The sequence below is a fragment of the Pleurodeles waltl genome, chromosome 3_1, assembly GCF_031143425.1.
Source record: "Pleurodeles waltl isolate 20211129_DDA chromosome 3_1, aPleWal1.hap1.20221129, whole genome shotgun sequence".
In the NCBI taxonomy this organism is placed as follows: domain Eukaryota; kingdom Metazoa; phylum Chordata; class Amphibia; order Caudata; family Salamandridae; genus Pleurodeles; species Pleurodeles waltl.
Genome location: NC_090440.1, coordinates 639669238 through 639688786, shown reverse-complemented (window position 1 = coordinate 639688786; position 19549 = coordinate 639669238).

The following is a 19549-nucleotide window of genomic DNA, read 5'->3' as shown; positions in this document are numbered from 1 at the left end:
TGGCCTACCCGGAGTTGGCTGGTCGCTTGAGGGCATCACAGAAGCCACAAGGGAGTGAGTACAGTTCCCAATATAGTACTTGCGCGTGGTGGGGTGGTCTCTGGGTGGGGGATATGCGCCTGTTGGTGCCCCTTGGCCAGGTCCGACATTGCAGGGTAGGTTCCATGTTGGGCAGGGGCTGATGAACTCCACCTCCAAACAAGCTATTGGGCATCCACTACTGGGTTGGGCTCTGTGGGTCTCAGGTATGCTGCAACTGGCGTTAGGTGTTATTGTCCATGGCCTGGTGACTAGCATTGTGACTGTTAGTGTATTGCTTAGTGCGTAGGGCTGTCCCCTCTGTGTTGTGTACGCCAATGGTGGTGTTGTTGCTGGCACTGACCAAGTGTATCCTCTGTCTCTCCCCCCCTTTTTGTTTTGCCACCCTGTCTTTCTGTGCATTAGCATCATCTGGCGGAGGAGCAGAGGCACCAGCGACGGAGGGAGCTGCATCCCACAGGGCCCAGGAGGTAAAATCTACCGACAGTGAGGGCACCAGTGGGACGGGGGTGAGGGGAGCACTACGGCAGAGACAGGAGGGGACAGTTCTGAAAGTGATACCTGCTCCGATGGAAGCTCCCTGGTGGTGGTGGACACCTCTGTGGCTACCCCAACTACAGGTACAGCTGCCACCTCCGTACCAGCACCGTCCTCACAGCAGCCCCTCAACATGTTTCCCATGCCCGCTCACCCAGAAGGGTGGGCATCTCCTTCATCCCAGGCACCACAGGCCCTTCCCCAGTTAGCCCTGCTGCCCTGAGTGAGGAGGCTATTGACCTCCTGCGATCCATCTCTGTTGGGCAGTCAACCATTGTGAATGCCATCCAGGGTCTGGCAGGGCATTTGCAACATACAAATACATTTCTGGAGGGCCTTTACTCTGGTGTGGCAGCCCAACAGAGATCATTCCAGGCTCTGGCCTCCTCCCTGATGGCAACCATTGTTCCTGTCTATAGCCTCTCACCTCCAGCTTCCTCTGCCCAGACCTATTCCCCTGAACCCCAACCTATCCCAAGCACACATTCAGACCAGAATGCACCTAAGACAACATTCAGGCAAACACAAACACCACACATCATCCCACAGGCGCTCACACAAATACCATCCAGATGCAGAAATACCAACATCCACTGCCTCCACTGTTTCCCCCTCCTCCTCCTCGTCCACCTCCCTCCCAGTAGCGTTTCAATCACACCTGCATGCACAACATCCACACCCACTGCCTCCATCACCATCACGCCTATCAGTACACGACCCTCACTATCAGTCACCACCCCCACATCCATGCACACATCCCCTGTGTCCTCTCTCACTGAGTCTGTGCCCCCTCCTCCCAAAGTACCCAAACGCAAGCACTCAGACACCCAACAGCCATCCACCCCCAACAGCATCCAGCCCATGCACCTGCACCCAAACACAGCAGACAGACACCCCCTACACCCACACCCTCTTCTTCCACTCCCAAACCTTCACCCACTTCCCACCCCAGTGTCCTTAAGAAGCTTTTCATCTCCACCCTTGACCTCTTCTCTCCCCCTCCCCCTGTCCTTCATGTCGGGCCAGGGTGGGCAGAACCCAGGCCAGCACCTCAGCCACCCAGGCCATGGCCACTGTAGTTTCGGCAGCTACTGCAGGTGTGAGAGGCTCCAACGAGACACCCATCAGCACTGGCAGTGTGCCTGCACCAGCTGCCAAGGGGAAGTGCAAGGATGTACCACCAGCTGCCAAGGGCAAGGAGGCACCACCACACGGCAAGGGCAAGGGCAGGGAGGCACCACCACACAGCAAGTGCAAGTGCAAGAAGGCACCACTTGCTGCCAAGGGCAAGGGCAAAGGGCCTGCCCCTGCAGGAGAAGGGACAGGAGGCCTGGTGCTGTGACAGAATCTGAGCCCCCAACAGCAACCATGACGCTTCAGCCATCCGAGGCAGCAGGGGAAGGGATGGAGCCTCCCCCCACCACTGGCAGCAGCGCCACCTGCACTGCCATCAGCACCGCCACCAGCACCACTGGCAGCAGCAGCAGCCCCAGTTGGCAGCTGTCTGAGGCTGCAGGGGATGGGTGGAGCCTCACCCCACCACTGGCAGCACCGCTAACTGCACCACCATGAGCACCACCACATGCACCACCACCAGACCCACTGGCAGCAGCAACAGCCCCAGTGGTCACCCATCCAAGGCTGCAGGGGAAGGGCCAGAGCCTCCCCCACCACTGACAGCACCGACACCAGCACAGGCACTGCCACCACTGTGCAGCCATCGCTGGCACCGGATGGACTGTAGTCCTGCCTCCATGGAGTGTTATGCATCCAGCCCACTGCAAATATTTTAGGTCTGACACCCAGGTGAGAGATTGTGACCTTGCACTCCCCAAGATCTGCATCACAGTGCACAAAGCCCCCTCCAGAATCAGTGGAAGAAGGCATCCACTCACCTCCTCCTTGCCAGGATGAAGTACACTGGGCACAAAGCCCCCTCCAGAACCAGGGGTAGAAGGCATCCACTTGTGAGTCTATGGCTTTGCACTCCCTAGGACAAAGCAGTGGGCAAACCACCCACTAGAGAGACTGTGGCCTTGCACTCCCCAGGATCAAGCAGTGGGCAAACCACCCACTAGAGAGACTGTGGCCTTGAACTCCCGAGGACCAAGCAGTGGGCAAATCACCCACGAGAGAGACTGTGGCATTGCACTCCCCAGGACATCACAGAAGGCATGTTGCCCCCTCCAGGACCAGTGGTGTTGTACCTTCTTCGGGCTGAGGGGCCCCTCCTATTCCTCGTACCCCTGAGGTGCCTGTGTATTGTCGACCTGATGCCCCAGCGGTGTTCTCTCCGTGTTGATGCATGAGTCAAGTGGGGCCTTGGCCTATGTGATGTGCCACTGTGTCCCACAGACTTTATGGACTGGGCAGTGTCCCTCCATTTGTATATCTGTAAATACTGTTTTGAATTTTGAGGACGTTTTTCAGGATTTTTATCTTATTACACTCACTTTAATCACTTCCCTTTGTCCTTGCATTATTCCTGAGGGGTATGGGGTGGATGTGTAATGTTGTTCCATCTGTTTGTGTGCATGTTGTTGGGGGTGGGGGTGTTGTGTGTTGTGTGTGTGTATCACTGTCTTTTTCCTCTCCCCTCCCCTGTGTGCTAGGCGCCACTACTCACTGCGGTCGTCGTCGTTGGCATTGGTATTCCTCGTGTAGGAGGAGGTAAACCAGCATGGGAAAGATCTGCAGATTGGGCTCTATGGCGTCGTGGTTGTTCCCTGAGTCTCCAGAGGTGAGTTCTTTGGCTTCGGAGATCTGTTTCCGCTGTGCTTTTGTTGTTGTTGGTACCGCCCCAGAAAAGGTGACGGATAGGCCTGTTGTAATACAGTGGGTGGAACCTTGTCTTCCGCCTGGCTGTCGGTGTCTACCGCCGCAGTGCTTGTTGCTACTGCCGTGGCAGTCGGCGTTTTAAAGTGACTGTCCGTGTTGGTGGTTTCCACCATGGTCATAATGGCATTTTTTTTACTACCAGCTTGTTTGCAGTATTACCGCCACTTTATCACCGACCGCCAGGGTTGTAATGAGGGCCAATTTGTAAAGTATTTATGCAGTCCTTCGAAAAGCAATGAAGTGAAGGCACAACACAAGAAAAATCCCACACCAACTTAAAACAAGTGTTTGCAGTGCAATGGGTCTCACACTGCTCGAGCATTGTAAACGCCTAACTGGACTTTTCTTGCCACATAAACTGAAAATGAAAAGTAAAACAGTCTCACATAACTAACCAGACTTTTCTTGCCACATAAATTGAAAATGAAAAGTAAAACAGTTTCACACAAGCAAGCTGATGGCTGCCATGAGTGCAAAGCAGGCACACAAAAGGAAACAGAAGTTCACTTGCAGCGAAACATATTGGTAACATTTAAATTATCCATGTAACCGGCAAAAGTGCAATTATCCGTGTAACTGGTAAAAGTGCAAATATTCATGTAACAGGGTCGATGTCATGCAAAGCACTCGACTACTGCCCAACGAGATCGCACTGCCTATGTAATAAAGAGAAACAGTAGTCCAGAAACCATACGGAAAACATGGAGCCTTGTAGGTTTTCAGTAGTTGGCTTGTGCACTCGAGGCGGGCTAAACACTGGAAAAGGCATGAGGTATGCATACCCTTCACTAATTATATCAAGCGAATTTTAAAAAGCAAGCCCACGAGCCAACCAAACTGATGGCTGTGACATGGGCGTGGTCAAAATCCCACATAGAGATTACACCGGGGTCAGAGCGTTTTGCGCTCAACCCTAGAAATGGATCAAAATGGAGCCTGATTTAATAAATAAATCAAGAGAAAAATTACAAAAATCTAATCAGCGCAACCAAAATGATGCAGTTTTGGAAACTTAAGTGAAAATTAGCGACAAAAACCTTAAAACTCCACTTGCAGCTATCTGGTTGTATGAGACTGAGAGAAAGTCAAAAGTTCAGACCAACTATGATGTTGTGTGGGTCAGATACAGGAGCCTGGCAAGTCCAACTGGAAAGTTACCATCTCCGACCAGAGCAAAGAGTCCTACTTGCAGTGAAAGGGTGCCTCGAAGAGTAGGGAATCATTGCAGATGGTTGTTGTAGGCAATGAGTAGACATCATGGATTGTCATCGATGTGGCATAAAGAGCCTGTTGCTGTTGAGGTTTGCGGTGACGCCCCCATGAGCGGTCAATGCTTAAGCATGAAGAGCCGGGTTGATGGAACTTCGCATTAGCGCGCTGTGTGAGTGTCAAGGTTTTGACACTAACACACATGTTTGCGGTTGCAAAGACCCCAAAAGCTTCACTTCAGCTCCCCTGAGCCCACACTGATGGTCTAGGACTTGCAGTGCACCACTTGGGGGAAAGGGACTTACTCTAGTTGAATCTGGGTACGGGGTCAGGTGGCATAGAGGCTGTTATGTCCCTGTGACTTGGAACAGGAAGCCAGAAGACTAGCCCATGTAGTCACTCTAAGAGTTATGGGTTCATGTGCCGATCTGATCACTCTGAACCAGGCAGGAGGGCAGCAAGACAACAGGGAAGCAATACAGCAAGGCAGTAGTCCAGCAGAGTGGTAGTCTTTTCAGCAGCAGCACTAGTCCTTCTTCCTGGCAGAGTTTTCACAGGTGCAGAAGTGTACTGAAGTGTTGGTGTCTGAAGTCCCATATTAATATCATATGCCTCCTTTGAAGTGGGAGAAGCTTCTAGAAGTTTCCCTTTGAAGTATGCATGTTTCCTGTTTCCCCTGTCTGGCTCCAGACTAACTACAGGGGGTATGCAGCCCTTTCTGTGGAGGCAGGACACAACCTATTCAAGTGTAAGTTCGGTTGTGCCCAGCTGCACCCTCCCATCCTGTCAGTGATGGCCCATCATGGCACACATTAGCCCTCTATTGTGTGTGGCTGTCTAGAAGGAAAACACAAAGCCCAACTTCAGGTACACCCAGTCGTTTGGCCTAAAGGCAGGCTAAGACAGGAAAATGCCAACTTTCTACAAGTGGCATTTTCAAAATTGTAATTTAAAATCCAACATGAACATAAGAGAGGCTTTTTCATTACAATTCCCAAGACATTATACATTTAGCCATAAGCTAGTTACTTGCAGCTTATGAAATGCAATAAAGTAACTCCAATGCTTTGGTATGGGAGAGGCAGGCAGTAGAGTATTTACTAGTAGGACATGGAAAACATAAAAGTACATGTCCAACAGTTTAAATACACTGCACCCTGCCCTCTGTGCTGTGCAGGACCTACCTTAGGGGTGACTTACATGTATTAAAAAGGAGCTGTTATAGCAGACCTGAGATACTGTTAAAGGGCTAATAAAGTGGGTGGCACAATCAGTGCTGCAGGCCAACTAGTAGCATTTTTTTTACATCTCCTAGGCACAATTAGTACCACTTTACTTTGGATTTACAATTACATTAAAAATGCCAGTTTGGATTAAGCCAATTCTTCCAGTTTAAAGGAGAGAGCCCAAGCACTTTAGCACTGGTTAGCAGTGGTAAAGTGCTCAGAGCCATAAAACCAGCAAAAACAAAGTCACCAAAACAGGAGAGTCAAAGCCATAAATATAGGGGGGAAACCACGTCTAGGATGCCAGGAGGAAACCTCGTCTAGGATGCCAATCAGAATCGTGGACACTAGGAACCACAGTACACAATTTACTCAAAAGCTAGGCACATCAGAGATACCATTTCTGGTTGTTATGTTGACTTTAGTGGCAACAGGTATGACAACCGTGAATAGAAGCAACAGTTTACATTTCCAGATTGTTGGAAGTGGTCCTTTCTGCGGTGTCATCACCAGACTTTTTCCTTTCCTCCTTCTCGTTTTCTGACCTTGTTTTTGTTGACTTTAGGACTCTGGGCACATTACCACTGCTAACCAGTGTTAAAGTGCAAGTGATCTCTGCTTAAAACATGACATCATTGGTTTCTCCACAATTGCCATATTTAAATTACTTGTAAGTCCCTGGTGAAGCGCGCCATGTGTGCCCAGGGCCTATAAATTAAATGCTACAAGTGGGCCTGAAGCACTGATTGTGCAACCCACTACAGTAGCCTTTCAAACATGTCTCAGGCCTGCCACTGCAGTTTTAAAGTACCATTTTGACTGGCAAGTACACTAACTGGCCGGGCTCAAACTTTCCTTTTTATTACATATGTCACCACTAGGTTAGGCCCCAGTTAGCCCCAAGGGCAGGGTGCAGTGTATTTAAAAAGTTGGATGGGTACTTATACGTTTAACATGTCTCCGTAGTGAAAAGCTGCTAAATTAATTTTTCACTACTACAAGGCCTATCCCCCCTTTACGTTAACATTGGGGTTACCCTGAAGCATCCTTTAAGAATACCTTTCAATTGGGAAAAGATAGAGATATAAGATTGGTGTCTCTGGACTCACAATTTAAAATCAGAATTTATGGTGAAGTTGGATTTTAATTTGTAAGTCTGAAACTGACACTTTTAGAAGATTCTTACCTTAACCATTCTGTGCCTCTGTCTGTCTCTGAATACACGTCTGCAATGGATAACAGTTGGGCTTTGTGCATTCTGTCTAGACAGTCACATACAAAGGAGGTTTGGGTTTTGATGGCCCATCACTAGGCTGATGGGTCTTCCTGGGCTAAATAGGTAGGAAAAGCTGTCATTTACACCTGCGTAGGGCTGGCCCTCACAGAAAGGGCTGCATCCCCCTGGAGAGTGTCTGAGGTCAGGGAAGGAAGGGCAGGAGCGTGGTGATCTTCAAAGGTCTCTTTGAAGTACCCCCCAATTCAAAGGCACATTGGGGTATAACTACTGGACCTCAAACCCCATCAAATCAGTACACTTTTGGACTTGAGAAGAAATCTACTGAAACCAAGGACATTCTGCCAGGTGCCCTGCTGCCAGGAGGAACTTCCATTCTGCAACTGCATTTCTGAGTTGGCCTATTGCTTGCTGTGTTCTGTGTTGTAATAGAGACTGACACTTTGCTACTTGCTTTGCTCTGTTGGCCTGCTGGCTGCTGCTTCTTGCCTGAAGTGAGAACGACTGGACTTGTTCTCTACATCCTTGTACCCAAGATTTTCCAAGAGCTTGCTGGCTTGGCCGGTGTTCTCCTGCAGTCTGAGGGACATCAAAGACTGCGTGCAACTCTCATGGTGCTACTGGACTCTGCAATCTGGGAGTTCTACCTTTGTTTGAGGTGCCCGCTCCAGTTCTGACCCTCAGAAGTGGGTTTTAGCAGTGTTTCCCTCACAATGTTGACATGTTGGAAGCTTTGTACTGACCGGCACTGACGTATCTCCCCTTCTATGCTACACAGGGCAGCTCAATGACATTGTCTTGGCACTTAGTGCAGCTTGACACCGATGGACATTGAAACCACAATCTACTCAACTTGATGACAATGCTCAGTGTGGCTCGACATAGGTGCATTTCCATTCACTTCAATGGAGTTTTTTTTAAAATTATTTTTGTTTTATTATGCATTTTTTTCATCTTGTACAAAATTCAACAGTAACAAACATGAGGGATAATGCATGGTATCAGACAGTTGTTGAACATTTATACAATTACCCCACACATGATACTTAATTCTGTTGCAGCCTTGACAAGAGGCCCATGAGTGACAGCAATGGGAGACCATGTCACCCATAAAGGATATGAGTGAGAGTCATGTACTGTAAAGTGAATCCATCTGGTGGAGGGCAGAGCGCTGCCATGGCAATCTAATAGAGGGTAGCGGATTAGGGGCCAGTGTGTGTCAGTTGCCTCTATAGTTATGGCAGACTGTTACAACGGTGTGGTGTTTATCTGGATATTGGGGAGGCAGGTCCGCTTTGAGTAGACAGACATAATCAGCATGGGCCCCATATATCCTTGAGGTTGGAGCCGGTTGATAACAGTTCCCCGTATTCCACTAATTGTTCTTGGCAGTAAGCGGCGTGCCACACCCAGGACACTTATAGAGTCAGTGTAGGTATTTAAAATGGATGAGGGGTAGTCTGTAGTTACGGGAGAGGTGAGTGAGTTGGCCACAGCAGTAGTCCCATTGTTCATCTGTTAGTGAAGAGGAGAGGTCCCAATGCACACGTGTTCCGAGACTCAAGGGCGGGGCAGCAGCCTGGAGGAGGCATACAGGTGATTGATCAGCTGTTTAAGGGTCAGAGCCGTGAGGATTGTCTCTAGCGGTGGCAGTGTAGGTGGTGCTGCGGGAAAAGTTGGGTGTAAATCCCTACAAGTTCTTCGGAGCTGGTAGAATAGCAAAACATCTAGTGGTGAATGGTGTGCTCCCTGTATCTCGTGTAATTTTGATACGAAGTGGCCCTCATGGTTCTCAAAGTTAAAAAGTTTGAGTTTGCTAGCACGCTCCCTGGCCCTACGCTCCTGCAGGAGTGGAGGCAGTGGATTTTCAAGTATAGCTATTGAAGGTGCATATAGTAGGGGCATACCTGCTTTCTTAGGTATGCCTTCCCAAGCCCATTGCACACAGGCAACAGTATCTATTTCATTCCTGGGTGTCTTTTTAGAAATAAAGCCGTCCAGAGGGGGCAAGATGCAGCCCTATCCACCTCTATTGCTGTAAGTGGTTGGTAGGGTCTACTTAAAAATGAAAAAATTATGCTTGTGTGCAATAGGCATACAGGGACATATCCAGCGCCCCCAGGCCTCCCCTAGACGGTGGTTGAGTGAGTAGATACCAAGACCCTCTGGGATGTTCGCCGGCCCAAAACAGATTTTAAGTGTTTGAGGAAGTTGACAGTCAAAGGGGGTATGTTGAAATAGAAATAGAGAAATTTAGGGAGGTCCTCCATCTTAACCAAAGACTTGCGGCCCAGAAGAGACAGCATGTGGTGCGACCAAATCAGAATTCAGTCCTCTAGCAAAATCATTGCTCTGCCATAATTCGCCTGCCACACAGACTCGACTGGAAGGGCATGGTCTCCTCCGTTATAGGGAGAAGTGTAGATTTTCCCCAGTTTATTTGCACCCCTCAGTGCCCACCGAAATAAATCACCTCCTGTATCATACGTTGATACCAGTGATTGGTACGGGGTCATGGGTATAGAGCACTATGTCGTCAGCATAAAGGGAGAGGACCAGGGCACTGGAAGAGAGGCCAATTCCCCTGTTCACGTGATGTTGTTGGAGGCGTGCTGCCAACGGCTCCGTCGTCACTGCGAACAGCAGCGGCGACAGTGGACAGCCTTGACTGGTTCCCCGGGTGATCCGAAAGTGTTCAGGGACGGTGCCATTTATGCGCACTCTAGCCATAGGAAGGGTTTAGAGAAGGCAAACATGTTTTATAAATGTACGACTTAGTCCGTTCTTGCCAGTAGTGGGAATATGTAGATACTCCCATTCCAATGTGTCAAACGCCTTAGTGGCATCTAATAGGGCCACAGTGGCCTGGACATGTGGAGTCAAGTGATGCATGATGGCGAAAATAGTACATACGTTATGAGACGTTGACCTGCCCGGAATAAAACCGGCCTGATTGGGCGGATAATGGTGGGCAAGAGGGGCAATAAGCGATTGGACAGAAGTTTGGCAAAAATGTTATTATCTACATTGATTAGGAAAAGGGCCAATAAGATTCGCAATTCTCTGCTGGCTTGTCTGGCTTGAAAAGCGTGATTATAATAGCTTCTTCCAGGGAGCCCGGGAGGTGTCCTCGTGACAGAGAATCCTGGTACATAGCCAGGAGGGGCGGGCAAGTATTTGGGCATATTCTTTGTAGAATAAATCAAATCATTAACATTTATAAAGCGCGCTACTCACCCGTGCGGGTCTCAAGGCGCTAGGGGGAAGGGGTTACTGCTGCACGAAGAGCCAGGTCTTGAGGAGTCTCCGGAATACGGAGTGGTCCTGGGTGGTCCTGAGGATGGTGGGGAGGGTGTTCCAAGTCTTGGCCGCCAGGTAGGAGAAGGACCTCCCACCCGCCGTGGAGCGGCGGATGCGAGGGACGGCGGCGAGAGCGAGGCTGGTGGAGCGGAGAAGACGGTTGGGAGCGTAGAAGCTGAGGCGGCGGTTGAGGTATTCTGGTCCCTTGTTGTGGAGGGCTTTGTGTGCGTGGGTGAGGAGTCGGAAGGTGATCCTTTTGCTGACGGGAAGCCAGTGCAGGTGTCTCAGGTGGGCGGAGATGTGGCTGTTGCAGGGTATGTCGAGGATGAGGCGGGCGGAGGCGTTTTGAATTTGTTGCAGACGTTTCTGGAGTTTTGCGGTGGTCCCAGCATAAAGGGTGTTGCCGTAGTCCAGGCGGCTCGTGACGAGGGCGTGGGTCGCGGTCTTTCTGGTGTCGGCGGGGATCCATCGGAAGATTTTCCGGAGCATGCAGAGGGTGAGGAAGCAGGAGGAGGACACAGCGTTGACTTGTTTGGTCATGGGGAGAAGTGGGTCCAAGATGAAGCCGAGGTTGCGTGCGTGGTCTGAGGGGGTCGGTGCGGTGCCAAGGGCCGTAGGCCACCAGGAGTCGTCCCAGGCGGTCGGGGTGTTACTGAGGATGAGGACTTCCGTTTTGTCTGAATTCAGTTTCAGACGGCTGAGTCTCATCCAATCTGCGACGTTCTTCATTCCATCTTGCAGGTTGGTCTTTGCGCTGGTGGGGTCCTTGGTGAGGGAGAGTATCAGTTGAGTGTCGTCGGCGTAGGAGGTGATGATGATGCTGTGCTTGCATACAATGTCGGCGAGGGGGCTCATGTAGACATTGAAGAGTGTCGGGCTGAGCGAGGAGCCTTGTGGGATGCCGCAGATGATATTGGTGGGGTCTGAGCGAAAAGGTGGGAGGTAGACTCTTTGAGAGCGGTTGGAGAGGAAGGAGGTGATCCAGTCCAGGGCCTGGCCTTGGATCCCGGTGGAACGGAGGCGGGTTATTAGGGTGCGGTGACAGACTGTGTCAAAGGCAGCCGAGAGGTCGAGGACGATGAGGGCGACTGTTTCACCGTTGTCCATCAGGGTTCTGATGTCGTCTGTGACTGAGATGAGGGGGGTTTCAGTGCTGTGGTTGGCTCGGAATCCGGATTGAGAGGGGTCGAGAAGGTTGTTGTCTTTAAGGAAGTTGGTAAGCTGCTTGTTGACGGTCTTCTCTATGACTTTGGCAGGGAAAGGGAGGAGCGAGATGGGGCGTAAGTTCTTCAGGTCGCTTGGGTCAGTCGTAGGTTTTTTCAGTAGGGCGTTGACTTCAGCGTGTTTCCAGCTTTCGGGGAAGGTAGCAGATGAAAACGAGGAGTTGATGATGGTCTGGAGGTGCGGGGCGATGATGTTGTCGGCTTTATTGAAGATGAAGTGTGGGCAGGGGTCCGAGGGGGCACCGGAGTGGATTGAGTTCATGGTGGTTTTGGTCTCTTCTGTGTTGATGTGGGTCCAAACGTTGAGGGTGATGGCTGGGGGTGTGGGTTCAGTGTTGGTCGGCTGGGTCTGGTGTCCGAAGCTGTCTTGTAGGTCGGTAATCTTACGGTGACGAGGGAGTTGCACAGGTCTTGTGAGGGCGTGATGGCGTTGGCATTGGCGTTGGGGTTGGAGAACTCTTTTACGATGCTGAAGAGTTTTCTGCTGTTGTGGCTGTTTTTGTCCAGTCTGTCTGTGAAGAAATTCCTTTTGGCTGCGCGGATCAGGTGGTGGTGTTCGCGGGTAGCGTTCTTGAGGGCAGTCATGTTGACTGCGGTGTGGTCCATACGCCAGGCTTTCTCGAGGGCGCAACATGTTTTCTTTGATTCCTTAAGGGTGTCAGAGAACCAGAGAGGTTTTTTGGTGTTGGACTGTCTTGGAGGGCGTCTGAGGGGAGCGAGGTTGTCTGCGCAGTTGGTGATCCAGTTCGTGAGGCTGAGGGCTGCGTCGTTGAGGTCGGCGGCGAAGGTGGGTTGGTTGTCGATGAGCGTGGAGAAAAGCTGTTCTTCGGGGATTTTGTTCCACTGTCGGCGAGGGATGGGTTGAGTGCAGAGGTGGCGAGTCTCACATCAGAAGGTGAAGTGGACACAACTGTGGTCGGTCCAGTGTAGAGCGGAGGCGTGGCTGAAGGAAACGTGTTTGCTGGCGGAGAAGATGGGGTCGAGCGTGTGTCTGACGATGTGGGTGGGAGTGTTCACCAGTTGCTTGAGGCCGAGGTTGACGAGGTTGTCGAGCAGGGTGGTGGTGTTGGGGTCGTTGTTCAGTTCCAGATGGAAGTTGAGGTCACCGAGGAGGATGTAGTCTGGCGAGGCGAGGGCGTGCGGGGAGATGAAGTCGGTGATGGAGTCGCTGAAGAGGGCGCGCAGTCCGGGGGGCGGTAGATGGGGGATCCTCTGAGGGTGGTCCTGGGGTCTGTGCGGATCTGGAATTGCAGGTGCTCGGCGGCGAGGGGGGTGACAGGTAGAGGGGGGAAGAGATGGGGAGGGGGTTAAGGGTGGTGGGGGTGAGTTTAGGAAGAAAGTTAGGAGGAAAGTTAGGAAGATAGGGGAGGGGGTTATAGAGGTGGAGGTGGGTGAGGGTGAGAGATAGAAGATAGGGGGTTGCAGAGATGGAGGTGAGTGAGGGTGAGAGATAGAGTGAAAGGATAGGAAGATAGGGGGTGTTACAGAGGAGGTGGCGAGTGAGGGGGAAGGATAGAGAGATAGGTAGATAGAGGTGTTACAAAGGGGGTGGCGAGTGAGGGAGGTCAGAGAGACGAGACAGGAGCAGGAAGGCAGGCGCGGGAAGAACCAAGAAGCAGGTAAAAGAAGAAGAGGAGCAGAAGAGGGAAGAGCAGAAGACAGAAGAACAAGGTAAAGAAGAAGAGGAGCCGAAGATCAGAAGACAGAAGAACACAGAACAAGGTAAAGAAGAAGAGGAGCCGAAGATCAGAAGACAGAAGAACACAGAAGAAGGTAAAGAAGAAGAGGAGCCAAAGATCAGAAGACAGAAGAACACAGAAGAAGGTAAAGAAGAAGAGGAGCCAAAGATCAGAAGACAGAAGAAGGTAAAGAAGAAGAGGAGCAGAAGAGGGAAGAGCAGAAGACAGAAGAAAAAGGTAAAGAAGAAGAGAAGCCGAAGATCAGAAGACAGAAGAACACAGAAGAAGGTAAAGAAGAAGAGGAGCCGAAGATCAGAAGACAGAAGAACACAGAAGAAGGTAAAGAAGAAGAGGAGCCGAAGATCGGAAGACAGAAGAAGGGAAAGAGGAAGAGGAGCGGAAGAGCAGAAGAACACAGAAGAAGGTAAAGAGGAAGAGGAGTGGGAGAGCAGAAGAGAGAAGAACACAGAAGAAGGTAAAGAAGAAGAGGAGCGACGAGCAGCAGAGGGAAGAGCCAAGAAGAGGGACAGAGAAGAAGAAAGCACACGCAGGTCGTGATGCAAAGGAGAGAGAGAGAAGCACACAGAAGAAGAACACAGATGAAGACAGAAGACGGGGAGCAGGAAAGAAAGAAGAGTACAGATGAAGACCACAGAAGAAGAGCACAGAGGAAGAACAGAGATGAAGAAAAGAAGCAGGAGAGGAGGTGAGTAGCGCGGGGCAGGGCGAGGGGCTGGGCGGTGGGGGGGAGTACTCACTGTGAGTTCGCTGGGCTTGCTAGGAGGTCTCAGGAGCCTGGGCTGGTGGAGCTGCAGCGGCAGAGGGGGGCGACCTACCCTTGGGTCAAGGGTCGCTAACTCTGTCGCGCAGCGGGCGCCATAAGAGGGGGGGGTGAGGGGTCAGCTGGGGGCGGCGGACAGGAGTGGGCCGACGAATGGGAGCTGGGGGGGTGGGGGCGTGCAGGAGGTGGCGGCGGGAAAGCGGAGGGAGGGGGGACAGGTAGAGGGGAGAAGAGATGGGGGAGGGGGGATTAAGGGTGGTAGGGGTGAGTTTAGGAAGAAAGTTAGGAGGAAAGTTAGGAAGATAGGGGAGGGGGGGTTATAGAGGTGGAGGTAGGTGAGGGTGAGAGATAGAAGATAGGGGGTTGCAGAGATGGAGGTGAGTGAGGGTGAGAGATAGAGTGAAAGGATAGGAAGATAGGGGGTGTTACAGAGGAGGTGGCGAGTGAGGGGGAAAGATAGAGAGATAGGTAGATCGTGGTGTTACAGAGGGGGTGGCGAGTGAGGGAGGTCAGAGAGACGAGACAGGAGCAGGAAGGCAGGCGCGGGAAGAACCAAGAAGCAGGTAAAAGAAGAAGAGGAGCAGAAGAGGGAAGAGCAGAAGACAGAAGAACAAGGTAAAGAAGAAGAGAAGCCGGAGATCAGAAGACAGAAGAACACAGAACAAGGTAAAGAAGAAGAGGAGCCGAAGATCAGAAGACAGAAGAACACAGAAGAAGGTAAAGAAGAAGAGGAGCCAAAGATCAGAAGACAGAAGAACACAGAAGAAGGTAAAGAAGAAGAGGAGCCAAAGATGAGAAGACAGAAGAAGGTAAAGAAGAAGAGGAGCAGAAAAGGGAAGAGCGGAAGACAGAAGAAAAAGGTAAAGAAGAAGAGGAGCCGAAGATCAGAAGACAGAAGAACACAGAAGAAGGTAAAGAAGAAGAGGAGCCGAAGATCAGAAGACAGAAGAACACAGAAGAAGGTAAAGAAGAAGAGGAGCCGAAGATCAGAAGACAGAAGAAGGTAAAGAGGAAGAGGAGCGGAAGAGCAGAAGAGAGAAGAACACAGAAGAAGGTAAAGAGGAAGAGGAGCGGGAGAGCAGAAGAGAGAAGAACACAGAAGAAGGTAAAGAAGAAGAGGAGCGACGAGCAGCAGAGGGAAGAGCCAAGAAGAGGGACAGAGAAGAAGAAAGCACACGCAGGTCGTGATGCAAAGGAGAGAGAGAGAAGCACACAGAAGAAGAACACAGATGAAGACAGAAGACGGGGAGCAGGAAAGAAAGAAGAGTACAGATGAAGACCACAGAAGAAGAGCACAGAGGAAGAACAGAGATGAAGAAAAGAAGCAGGAGAGGAGGTGAGTAGCGCGGGTCAGGGCGAGGGGCTGGGCGGTGGGGGGGAGTACTCACTGTGAGTTCGCTGGGCTTGCTAGGAGGTCTCAGGAGCCTGGGCTGGTGGAGCTGCAGCGGCAGAGGGGGGCGACCTACCCTTGGGTCAAGGGTCGCTAACTCTGTCGCGCAGCGGGCGCCATAAGAGGGGGGGTGAGGGGTCAGCTGGGGGCGGCGGACGGGAGTGGGGCGACGAATGGGAGCTGGGGGGGCGGGGGCGTGCAGGAGGTGGCGGCGGGAAAGCGGAGGGAGGGGGGACAGGTAGAGGGGAGAAGAGATGGGGGAGGGGGGTTAAGGGTGGTAGGGGTGAGTTTAGGAAGAAAGTTAGGAGGAAAGTTAGGAAGATAGGGGAGGAGGGGTTATAGAGGTGGAGGTAGGTAAGGGTGAGAGATAGAAGATAGGGGGTTGCAGAGATGGAGGTGAGTGAGGGTGAGAGATAGAGTGAAAGGATAGGAAGATAGGGGGTGTTACAGAGGAGGTGGCGAGTGAGGGGGAAAGATAGAGAGATAGGTAGATAGGGGTGTTAGAGAGGGGGTGGCGAGTGAGGGAGGTCAGAGAGACGAGACAGGAGCAGGAGGGCAGGCGCGGGAAGAACCAAGAAGCAGGTAAAAGAAGAAGAGGAGCAGAAGAGGGAAGAGCAGAAGACAGATGAACAAGGTAAAAAAGAAGAGGAGCCGAAGATCAGAAGACAGAAGAACACAGAAGAAGGTAAAGAAGAAGAGGAGCCGAAGATCAGAAGACAGAAGAACACAGAAGAAGGTAAAGAAGAAGAGGAGCCGAAGATCAGAAGACAGAAGAAGGTAAAGAGGAAGAGGAGCGGAAGAGCAGAAGAGAGAAGAACACAGAAGAAGGTAAAGAGGAAGAGGAGCGGGAGAGCAGAAGAGAGAAGAACACAGAAGAAGGTAAAGAAGAAGAGGAGCGATGAGCAGCAGAGGGAAGAGCCAAGAAGAGGGACAGAGAAGAAGAAAGCACACGCAGGTTGCGGTGCAAAGGAGAGAGAGAGAAGCACACAGAAGAAGAACACAGATGAAGACAGAAGACGGGGAGCAGGAAAGTAAGAAGAGTACAGATGAAGACCACAGAAGAATAGCACAGAGGAAGAACAGAGATGAAGAAAAGAAGCAGGAGAGGAGGTGAGTAGCGCGGGGCAGGGCGAGGGGCTGGGCGGTGGGGGGGAGTACTTACTGTGAGTTCGCTGGGCTTGCTAGGAGGTCTCAGGAGCCTGGGCTGGTGGAGCTGCAGCGGCAGGGGGATCGACCTACCCTTGGGTCAAGGGTCGCTAACTCTGTCGTGCAGCGGCCGCCATAAGAGGGGGGGAGGGGTCAGCTGGGGGCTGGGGGCGGGGGACGGGAGTGGGGCAACGAATGGGAGCTGGGGGGGCGGGGGCGTGCAGGAGGTGGCGGCGGGAAAACAGAGGGAGGGGGGACCGGTATAGGGGAGAAGAGATGGGGGACGGGGTTAAGGGTGGTAGGGGTGAGTTTAGGAAGAAAGTTAGGAGGAAAGTTAGGAAGATAGGGGAGGGGGGTTATAGAGGTGGAGGTGGGAGAGGGTGAGAGATAGAAGATAGGGGGTTGCAGAGATGGAGGTGAGTGAGGGTGAGAGATAGAGTGAAAGGATAGGAAGATAGGGGGTTTTACAGAGGAGGTGGCGAGTGAGGGGGAAAGATAGAGAGATAGGTAGATAGAGGTGTTACAGAGGGGGTGGCGAGTGAAGGAGGTCAGAGAGACGAGACAGGAGAAGGAGGGCAGGTGCGGGAAGAACCAAGAAGCAGGTAAAAGAAGAAGAGGAGCAGAAGAGGGAAGAGCAGAAGACAGAAGAACAAGGTAAAGAAGAAGAGGAGCCGAAGATCAGAAGACAGAAGAACACAGAAGAAGGTAAAGAAGAAGAGGAGCCGAAGATCAGAAGACAGAAGAACACAGAAGAAGGTAAAGAAGAAGAGGAGCCGAAGATCAGAAGACAGAAGAAGGTAAAGAGGAAGAGGAGCGGAAGATCAGAAGACAGAAGAGCACAGAACAAGGTAAAGAAGAAAAGGAGTGGAAGATCAGAAGACAGAAGAACACAGAAGAAGGGAAAGAAGAAGAGGAGCCGAAGATCAGAAGACAGAAGAACACAGAAGAAGGTAAAGAAGAAGAGGAGCCGAAGATCAGAAGACAGAAGAAGGTAAAGAGGAAGAGGAGCGGAAGAGCAGAAGAGAGAAGAACACAGAAGAAGGTAAAGAGGAAGAGGAGCGGGAGAGCAGAAGAGAGAAGAACACAGAAGAAGGTAAAGAAGAAGAGGAGCGACGAGCAGCAGAGGGAAGAGCCAAGAAGAGGGACAGAGAAGAAGAAAGCACACGCAGGTCGTGATGCAAAGGAGAGAGAGAGAAGCACACAGAAGAAGAACACAGATGAAGACAGAAGACGGGGAGCAGGAAAGAAAGAAGAGTACAGATGAAGACCACAGAAGAAGAGCACAGAGGAAGAACAGAGATGAAGAAAAGAAGCAGGAGAGGAGGTGAGTAGCGCGGGTCAGGGCGAGGGGCTGGGCGGTGGGGGGGAGTACTCACTGTGAGTTCGCTGGGCTTGCTAGGAGGTCTCAGGAGCCTGGGCTGGTGGAGCTGCAGCGGCAGAGGGGGGCGACCTACCCTTGGGTCAAGGGTCGCTAACTCTGTCGCGCAGCGGGCGCCATAAGAGGGGGGGTGAGGGGTCAGCTGGGGGCGGCGGACGGGAGTGGGGCGACGAATGGGAGCTGGGGGGGCGGGGGCGTGCAGGAGGTGGCGGCGGGAAAGCGGAGGGAGGGGGGACAGGTAGAGGGGAGAAGAGATGGGGGAGGGGGGTTAAGGGTGGTAGGGGTGAGTTTAGGAAGAAAGTTAGGAGGAAAGTTAGGAAGATAGGGGAGGAGGGGTTATAGAGGTGGAGGTAGGTAAGGGTGAGAGATAGAAGATAGGGGGTTGCAGAGATGGAGGTGAGTGAGGGTGAGAGATAGAGTGAAAGGATAGGAAGATAGGGGGTGTTACAGAGGAGGTGGCGAGTGAGGGGGAAAGATAGAGAGATAGGTAGATAGGGGTGTTACAGAGGGGGTGGCGAGTGAGGGAGGTCAGAGAGACGAGACAGGAGCAGGAGGGCAGGCGCGGGAAGAACCAAGAAGCAGGTAAAAGAAGAAGAGGAGCAGAAGAGGGAAGAGCAGAAGACAGATGAACAAGGTAAAAAAGAAGAGGAGCCGAAGATCAGAAGACAGAAGAACACAGAAGAAGGTAAAGAAGAAGAGGAGCCGAAGATCAGAAGACAGAAGAACACAGAAGAAGGTAAAGAAGAAGAGGAGCCGAAGATCAGAAGACAGAAGAAGGTAAAGAGGAAGAGGAGCGGAAGAGCAGAAGAGAGAAGAACACAGAAGAAGGTAAAGAGGAAGAGGAGCGGGAGAGCAGAAGAGAGAAGAACACAGAAGAAGGTAAAGAAGAAGAGGAGCGATGAGCAGCAGAGGGAAGAGCCAAGAAGAGGGACAGAGAAGAAGAAAGCACACGCAGGTTGCGGTGCAAAGGAGAGAGAGAGAAGCACACAGAAGAAGAACACAGATGAAGACAGAAGACGGGGAGCAGGAAAGTAAGAAGAGTACAGATGAAGACCACAGAAGAATAGCACAGAGGAAGAACAGAGATGAAGAAAAGAAGCAGGAGAGGAGGTGAGTAGCGCGGGGCAGGGCGAGGGGCTGGGCGGTGGGGGGGAGTACTTACTGTGAGTTCGCTGGGCTTGCTAGGAGGTCTCAGGAGCCTGGGCTGGTGGAGCTGCAGCGGCAGGGGGATCGACCTACCCTTGGGTCAAGGGTCGCTAACTCTGTCGTGCAGCGGCCGCCATAAGAGGGGGGGAGGGGTCAGCTGGGGGCTGGGGGCGGGGGACGGGAGTGGGGCAACGAATGGGAGCTGGGGGGGCGGGGGCGTGCAGGAGGTGGCGGCGGGAAAACAGAGGGAGGGGGGACCGGTATAGGGGAGAAGAGATGGGGGACGGGGTTAAGGGTGGTAGGGGTGAGTTTAGGAAGAAAGTTAGGAGGAAAGTTAGGAAGATAGGGGAGGGGGGTTATAGAGGTGGAGGTGGGAGAGGGTGAGAGATAGAAGATAGGGGGTTGCAGAGATGGAGGTGAGTG